General features: G+C 43.8%; 1 protein-coding gene across 4 annotated transcripts in view; it reads right to left on the reverse strand.

The window, feature by feature from the left end:
- Window positions 1-8,511, reverse strand: part of CSNK1G2 (casein kinase 1 gamma 2) — a 43,303-nt gene extending 34,792 nt beyond the window's left edge. For 3 of the 4 annotated variants that reach the window (XR_014472983.1, XR_014472982.1, XM_083179424.1), the window contains exon 1: window positions 8,279-8,511. The gene's annotated coding sequence lies outside the window, so the exon portion shown is untranslated. Of the gene's footprint in view, window positions 1-1,657; window positions 1,704-8,278 lie in introns of all 4 variants that reach the window. The other variant, XM_083179425.1, reaches the window with a different exon arrangement.
- Between the last annotated feature and the right edge of the window lie 1,092 nt (window positions 8,512-9,603).

The raw sequence follows: 9,603 nt of genomic DNA on the forward strand, positions 1-9,603 counted from the left end.
CGTATCAGAGAACACAAATGTTGAAATGTGGAGTAGCACAAACAAACTCATCATCAATACTATCAGTTCAGTGCAAGATAAACCAATGAAAACAATTAATTGAGCGTTTGCTATAGATGTTTTATCCCCCCCCCCCCCCCCCGGCTCTCTTGAACCCTGTTACCAAATTAAGGGATTTCAGGTACTATGGATGCTATTTAGACAATCTGTGCCAAATTATCTTAAATGCATGCTTAAGAGGCAAAACTCTTTGAATGGTGGGTACATAATTTGTTAGACAAAATAATTATGTACAAAATAATGATAAATTTAATGCACTCTTCCAAACAAAGAACTATATATTGGAACAGTACTTCAGAGGCCAAAGTGGTAGTAGTCTAGTTCAGTGGTTCTTAACCTCGGTCCTAAAGGACCCACAACAGTGCACGTTTTCCAGGTCTCCTGGCAGGTGCACTCGTTATTCACTGAAACATTTTAAAAGATCACAGGTGTGGCTGATTATTTCACCTGTGATTCTGCGTGGTGACCTGGAAAACGTGCACTGTTATAGTGTTCCCTCTAGGCTGTTTTAGCGGGGCGCAGCGCCCCGTTAAAAGAGCCTGGTGCCTGCCCCCATGGTGTGCACGGGGAAGCCCAGCGCCGCCGTAGGCGGTGATTCCCAGGCAGAACAGCAACTTCGGCGAGGCCGGGCCCACCCCCTTTTGTTACGCCGGTGGCCCGGGACCGCCCACAACTGTGACTTTGGCGGGCCTGGTCCGCCCCCCTTGCAGCGGCGCCCTGTCCGCACAAAATCCTAGAGTGAACACTATGTTGGGGATCCTTGAGGACCGAGGTTGAGAACCACTAGTCTAATTGACTCATTATTGTACCCTAATCAATGTGTCAGAGGAAGCATGGCGTACGGCAGAAATGATATAAATATCCACACATACAAAAAAAAAATGGGGTGGGCTTACATTTTCCAGTCACTGTCTTTCTGCTCAGGCAGGGTACAACTATTTTGTCATTTTAATCTAGTCGGTACCAATTCCCAATTTCAGAATTTTTTAGGGTAATGCGCAGTACTTTATCCTGTAAAAGGAATCCCCGACAGCAATATATTTTCCAATATGGTCCTCTATTTTGGGTGGATTGCATATTATAATAGTCAGATAGTGTTGTTACAGTAAGACCCCATCAAAACATTGACTATTATCAGGCACAGGTTCCTCAGCTGCAATATGTAGTATACTATTGCACTATGAGAATGTCCTTAGTTATTTTGAGGTGCGGAGGACTTCATAAACAATGCATAGATATAGAAATAAAGCAAGTAGAAAAGACTGGCATCGTGTACAGGTGATCCTCTGACCACTCGTACAGAGGCGCTGGGAGCCGCTGGTGATTGACAGCTCAGTGGGTGGTCGCATGGGCCTACCCATTAGCGTTGTCAGCTCCGACAGATCAGGCAGTGTAGATATATCTTCAGATACATTTATTTGCAGATATATCTATTAGTGTGTACCCAGCTTAAGAGTGCCTTGATGACAGCATTTGGGAACCTCTGGTTTACACGGATAAAAACCCTTACTCTAGTATTGTTCTAAAAAAAAGTTCTATAGTTCTAAAAGATTGGACAGATAAATCTTTAGGTGTGTACCCAGCACTGTTGGCTTACCTTGAGGACCATGGTTGGGAATGCCTGCTCTATTTACTTGAATATCCTAAAAGGGAATACTTTGGGGTTAATTTGAAGTAGGAGCGATTTAAGCAATGTACTGTACTCATAAGCTACAATTATGGTAAGCACTAAATATGCACCTCCATCAGGCTGCCAACTAAAAAGCTGAGATGAAGGATGAACTCACGGGTGTCAAAGTCGTATTGCATCCTCACCGCACTAGCCTACTATGGCCGCCATTTACGTCCACATATTTACGTAAAGAGCGTACAAGAGCAAGTAGGAGTATTGTGTGAATGCAAAGGGCAGTCATACTCCACAATCACAAATAATAAAATATAGTTATATGGTTTTATATCGCAACACATAGAATTAAGCATATTACACAATTTCCCCTGGACATGTTTAGTATCTGTGTAATCAGTCTCCCACTCACAGTTTTCTGGTGTTTGTTTGAAAAGCACATTATATACCATTCATAAGTTATGGGCATTACAAATAATAATCTATACATTGCCATGAGGAAGGGCTAATTGAAGATAACCAGTTGAGACATGATGACGAAGCCTTGAACAAAGACCCAGCTGTGCATCCTTACTGTACCAATAAGGAGAGGCGAAACCTGACCTCTTGACCAATGAAGAACTTTATTGTACCCCATTGTCTGGACCCTTTATATTGCGGTTAACGGAATAGGGACAGTCTACTTGACTGTGCTCAGAACTTTGAATACAAATCCCTGGTCCGGGTGGTGCCTGCGAGTGAGAGACGGTAACTGTACATTTTGTATTGTTGTAATTGCATTTTAGCTGATTGAGCTTACATTTGTTTTTTCCCCTTCTCGTTTATTATTGTTAAGAATTGTAATAGGATTTGTATACTGTGTGATCTCTTTATATTCTGTTACCCCTTTTTGTCCATTAGGGACTAAATACATACGGTAAAGGACTTTGTACGCTTACTCCGAATTTATGCCATATCTCGTGTAATTTATTTGCAATAAGCGGAAGTGTTTATAGGAACAATACCTGGTACATTTAGAGTGTGTATGGGTACTTTGTACTGATAAGGATACCACCATGAGGGTATCGGTGTAGCGTGAGACACACTGATAAAGTACACTACATGGTGATATGCATTAGTACGCCCGTAGTTAGGAATAAAGGGTAATATTTAACGGACAAATTACATAAACTGCAAAACTTGCTTATTGTCCATCGGTTCGGGAAATATTAGGATTTAACAAGGGGAATCAGTTTGATTTAGGGTACAGTTGACAGCATTCCAACGTTGTTACAATTCTCTTTCAAGAGCATCACTTGCAAACCTCTCCAATTTAATTGATCTCATTGCGTTACAACACCAAATATATTGTACTAGTAAGCCTGCTCGAAAAAAAAGCTTTGAAAGCTAGTCTACTAGCCACCGAGCCCAAAGCGTGGCGAGCCCCGCGTGGGGACGCGGATACCTGTGAAGCCCGCGAGGGGACGCGTATACCTGTGAAGGTATCCGCGTGCGCTCGCCACGCTTTGGGATCGGTGGCTTGCTGCGCTCACCACACTTTATAAAATCAACTCCACGCCGACGTGGATATTGGGGGTATGAAAAGGTAGTAGGACGCGGGCTCGCTGCGCTCGCCACGCTTTGGGTTCAAGTTTATACTTGGGGGGTGGCGTGGGGGTGCATTTAAGCATTGTAAGCACCCGTTAGGGTGCTTGTACAGTTTATAATCGCATCCCATTGCATTGTATGGCATTGCATGCCATACAATTTTAAAATTGTATGACATTGTAGAACATCGGCTGATATCGCATCGCATGCGATATGGTTTGCGATGCGATGGGCGCCGTGCTAGTACACAAGTACCCACAATTTTGTTGTAATATATATATATATATATATATATATATATATATATATATATATACTTCCCAGATGGTGGTATAGCGCCTAGATCAAATGTCCATGTGTCACATCAGTGTTCATAAAACCATAATAGTTGGATTTCCAAGAGGTTCTTTATTCAACTCTTATAAAGTTCAAACAATGTCCCAACGCGTTTCGTCTAACATAGACTTCATCAGGGGAAATAGTTCAAATTCTTCTTATGAATAACCAGACGTGTTGTGTCTCGTCCTTAGAAGGTTAAGATAGATTACCTGGAATTGGATCTGCTAACCGCCCTAATTCACTAAGGAGATCCCGAAGTAGCTCTCCTCAGTGGGGATTAGAGTTATAGTGTGTTAACCCAATTTTCTGAAAAAATATATATGTATCTCCTATGATTTCAGTGCAGGACCAATTTTTATAAGTGAAGACTTATACTGTATTATCATCCAATATAGATAGCACCAGATGAGTCCTCCTAAATGAGCTCCTTCTCCTACAGGAAAATCCACCACATTGGTGGATTTTCCTGTAGGAGAAGGAGCTCATTTAGGAGGACTCATCTGGTGCTATCTATATTGGATGATAATACAGTATAAGTCTTCACTTATAAAAATTGGTCCTGCACTGAAATCATAGGAGATACATATATATTTTTTCAGAAAATTGGGTTAACACACTATAACTCTAATCCCCACTGAGGAGAGCTACTTCGGGATCTCCTTAGTGAATTAGGGCGGTTAGCAGATCCAATTCCAGGTAATCTATCTTAACCTTCTAAGGACGAGACACAACACGTCTGGTTATTCATAAGAAGAATTTGAACTATTTCCCCTGATGAAGTCTATGTTAGACGAAACGCGTTGGGACATTGTTTGAACTTTATAAGAGTTGAATAAAGAACCTCTTGGAAATCCAACTATTATGGTTTTATGAACACTGATGTGACACATGGACATTTGATCTAGGCGCTATACCACCATCTGGGAAGTATATTGTGGGTATTGTTTCCTAGCCCTCAGGAAACCTGGTGGTTAAGCAGCCGCAATTGGAATTTAAAGTCATTTAAAGTTGTTCCAATTTGTATTGTGCATATAAGCGCGAGAGAAGTATTGGGGATTATATATATATATATATATATATATATATATATATATATATATATATATATATATATATATATATATACATATATATACACACACACACACACTTACACACAGTGATGCACTTTAGAAAAGGAGATAGTGGGAGCATTGAAAAAGGTCTGGGGGCAGACCGAAACTTTGGCCCTTGGCCAACTGTCATGCACTTTATTTGATGTGGTGAGATGGAATAAAAAATCTTTATGTTCAAGAAGGCGGGTGAGTGTCCTCATCTTCTTTTGGCTGTTACTGGTGGACTGGACTTTGTCTGGGACTCCTGAGCTGACACCCCGGCAGTTGCTGCATTATGGAGGCGAGTGTGATTCTCACCCCTGGATAGAGATTATATATATATATATATAAAATGGGGACATGATTGTGCTTCGGTTCTGCGGTTATTGAAGGCAAGATCTGTGGGTATGAGTCATTGGGTTGACATGGCTACAATCAACAGAACATGAAGCCAATAATGGTAAGGTTAACAGTCAAAGGTCGACATGAGTTTTTCACGTGTTTTCATCCGGAATATTGACATAGACACCATCAAAGTGTGCTGCGTCCGCTCGCATGACTCTCTGCACTCTCCATGCTTCATGCACTGTGCGTTGTGCGCCTGGCACAGTATTCTATTCTCCCTTCACGTCCTAGTGGATGATAGGGCATGAATACGCCTGTCAGCTCAAAAAAAAAAAACAGTGAAACACTCATGTCAATCGTTTGACTGTCGACCTTGCCATTGTCGAACTAATGCTTGTGTCAATCTTCCAACCCTGTAGACCTTAACCATTCTGACCTATTTCAGGCATCATCCTAAGGCCTGTTGACCTTCAGTGGTCCACCCAATGCATGTCGACCTTAATAGGTTTGACCTAATAACCGTATCCCAGATCTGCAATATCTCGGCAGTTACAGGATTAATATAAAAAAAATAATAATCTTATTTTAGAGAGAACCATGCAGAATAAACAGGGCAGATTGCAGCATTATTTCCACATGATATTAAGTGTTGAGGTTATGTAATAATACCCAAATCCTACAAAGCTTCCATTGTGTGTACATTTTCCAAGCATGGTCCTGAAGACTCATTTTAAAAAGGTAGCCACTTTATATCTCTGGAGTCATTTTCAAAAGGAAAGGGATCTCTTGCAATCGAGCTCCCATGGCCTCCGGCATTTGTACAAATGGCCGAATTCAGACCTGATCACTGCTGGGCAAATTCCCACAGTGGCCGATTATCGACGAACTGTGCAAACATCTGGGCCACAATGCCCCTGCGAGATGCTAGCCAATGATGAAATCCTGCTATGTTTTTCCTTCACAATCTATTCGCAAGATGATTGACAGGAAGCAGGCATCTGGGGGTGTTAACCAGCCGTTGCTATAAAAAAATGATAAGCGTGCCCAGGAAAACGCAGGCATGCCCAAGCATTTTCAGGTAGGGTGTGTGACCTCAGCTCCGGCCATGATAAGCCTGTATTCATCGCAGCCGCCAAGTCTAGAGCTACGCAACGCTTGCGATCTATGGTGATCAGTGAGAAAAAAATATAAATTGATGTGGAACGCCTTACGAATGGTTTTGGACATAGTCACTCAGCTGTGAATGAATTGCTAGTCTTACACATCTAGGCACACAGCGAGCATATTAATTTGCAAGGCTACATCTTAAGGTGTGTACACACGGGTGCGATATGGCTTCCGATGTTGACGATATAGTGCACATCGGAAGCCATATCGTATACCAATTGTGTACTTTTCAGGGCTTGCGAGCCCGATGCGCTGCCGATGCGCGCTCCCGAGTGAGCGCAAATCGGCAGCGACATAGTGAGGGCAGGCAAGACTATATAGTGCAGATCTGCACTATATAGTCTTTGTGCCTGAATACTCACTATAGCTCCGGCGGCCAGAGGGAGAGGGGCTTCTCCTGGGGCTGCGCTGCAGGGCTGATGACCCAGAAGAAGTCCGCCTAAAGAGGAGGGCGGGGGGTGTGGCCTGATGTCTGCACGGCGGGGGGGAGGGAGCTGTTTGATGTGCCGCGGCCCCGGGTGTCGCAGCACGCTGACATCCTGGTGACGGGTACTGTCCTCTGCTCTCCTTCATGTTCTTACACTGCCATAAGATCGCATCGGGACTCGCATCGCACGGCAGCATGTCGACTGTGTGTACACACCATTACTCTAGTAGGGCGACCACCTATCTAATCACTGGCCGCTGCCAATTCTCACAGCAGTGACCAGGTCTGAAGTTCTGTAGGCCCTAAGCTATAGTACTGTGCAACAAAAGGTGAGGAAAATGTTAAAGATTCCTCCAATAATCTGGGAAATAATTCACAGAAACAGCATCTTATCGAAAGCACTGTACCTGTAAACATTGATACACATCAGGGAAAATATACTGAAATCTATTATCTAGTCACACCTTGATATAGCTGATTTGTAAAACAGTAATATGTAAATTTCATTAATGAACTGTAATAGGTTTGCTAAATTGTTCAATTTTAATTTGCAAAGATGACCCTGCTAACACCCATTTTACCAGAATACTGGGCTTTTACCTATTAAACACTAGAGCATATTCACTGGCAGGAAGTGGAATCTTATACCCCTTTCACATCGCACCTAATTACTGGGTTCATACCGGTTCGGCTTGGTAAATAATGCGATGTGAAAGGGGCTACCGGATCCCGTAAACCGGTAACATGGCAATACGAACTGGTAAAAAAAGGGGTTCTTACCAGTTCGTTGCTATGTGTGAACGGGATAATCGGGTCGAGCGACCCGTTTCCCATTTACATAAATGGAGGAGGCAGTGCCTGGAGAAAGCGCTGCCTCCTCCCCCACCCCCAATGATGCTCCGCCGTGCCCCCAGATGACATCAGCGAACCAGCAATACTGCCAGTTTACTGAGAAGGTCTGAACAGACCAAAATGCAGGGTCACACCGGGACTGAACCATTTCAAAGTCCCGATGCGACCCTGCATTTTGCGGTCTGGAATGGGTATTATTTATAGCTAAAACATTTAAAATACAATGAAATATGAAACCATAATAAATACAAGTTTTATGATTTGTTGCTTTTTCCCTTAAGTTCTAAACTAGAGAGACCCCAACTATTGGCAATGCAGAAATCCAATGCATGTCTGTACTCACGACTAGAAAGGGAACAACTCATAATTGTCTTATACCCTGTAGCAGCATAGCTGGGTAGCACAGCTTAATGTAGTGTTGTTGTGTACAGTGTTTATGGCTGCATTGTATCTCCATTAACGCACTGTGACAAACCACAGCAATGAGTAACAGGCTATATAATCTCCTTATTCTGGCGTTTTGCGTCTGACAGTCTCTGAGGGGTTATGGAAGTTATATACTATTTCTGACTGTAAAAATTTGCATTTCTGTGTGTATCTTTTGTAGCGACATAGAGACTGCGTTACAAACTTGTGTATACTATAGCCCCATGCATTATGGCTAGACGCTTAAGTGTCTCCTAATAAACACTGGAATGATGTACACACTCCATGTATTGTGAGAAGTCCCCTATATTTTCCATTTCACGGTATCTGTCACGAAATAGAACAGCCCCTTCTCACCTAATCGGGTACCAGGCCTGTAACTCCGAGCAACCCCGGACTCTCCGGCAACCTCATGCCGCCTCACGTCTCATTTCCAGCAGCTCAATCTCCTTAGTGCTCACTACGCATTCTACGTAACCTCCCTATATCCGGCGTCCGGGTGCCATGTGTTATACGTAAACTCCGTCCGTGAATCCTTCTTTCCTTTCTGTGGAGAGAGTTCCTTTGGCTACGCCGCTGTGCTGTACATGCGCAGTGCACCCCCGGGATGGGCATTAAGTATCCGCCAGGAACAGCTACTGTTCCCAATTGGCGTCATTTTTTTATACAGTAAAACTACTACTACTTAAAGTTACAATAATTAAAAACTTATATAGCGACATAGAAAGAAGCGCGATACTGTTTCTATGCGACTATTTTATTTTAATCAAAGGAAATGAGAAAGCAAATTAAGAGTTATTATAATGGAATACTATGCATGGTACAACATTGCTTTATTTGATAAATAATATACATCATTTACAATTTATTGATGTGCTAATAATTAGTTAAATGATTTCGAATCCACAGTGTTCTCCTATTTATCTGCACATGTTACATCTGCCCCACCTGCAGTGCACATGGTTTTGCCCATTTTGAGGACAAATATGGGTACTCTTTACCTAGCACGGCGCCCGCGATCGGTCATCGGGGGTAAAAAATTGCGGCCATCGCATGCACTAAAAAAACGGGTGCGACGCGATGCCTGCGATTTCCCATAGGGATCAATGTTAAAAGTGTCAATGGTGGCGATTTTTGTGTTCAATGCCTCAATGCCCGCGATTTTTCCATAGGAAACAATGTTAAATGGGCCACAGAGCCCTAATAGTCCCCCTGAAGTCTGAAATGTCCCCCACAATTCTTAATGCCACCCCACGATCAACGTGAACCCGAAGCGTGGCGAGCGCAGCGAGCCCGCGAGGGGCGGCGGTACGCGTCCTCCGACCTTTTCATACCCCCACTATCCACGTCGGCGTGGAGTTGAGAATAGAATAGTGTGGCGAGCGCAGCGAGCCACTGAGCCCGAAGCATGGCGAGCGCAGCGCGCCCCGCGAGGGGACGCGGATACCTGTGAAGCCCGCGAAGGGACGCGTTTACCTGTGAAGGTATCCGCGTGTGCTCGCCACGCTTCGGGCTCGGTGGCTCGCTGCGCTCGCCACACTATTCTATTCTCAACTCCACGCCGACGTGGATAGTGGGGGTATGAAAAGGTCGGAGGACGCGTACCGCCGACCCTCGCGGGCTCGCTGCGCTCGCCACGCTTCGGGTTCACGTTGATCGTGGGGTGGCGTTAAGAATTGTGG

This window comes from Crinia signifera, chromosome 1 (genome assembly GCF_055691185.1).
Source record: "Crinia signifera chromosome 1, ASM5569118v1, whole genome shotgun sequence".
NCBI classification, from domain to species: domain Eukaryota; kingdom Metazoa; phylum Chordata; class Amphibia; order Anura; family Myobatrachidae; genus Crinia; species Crinia signifera.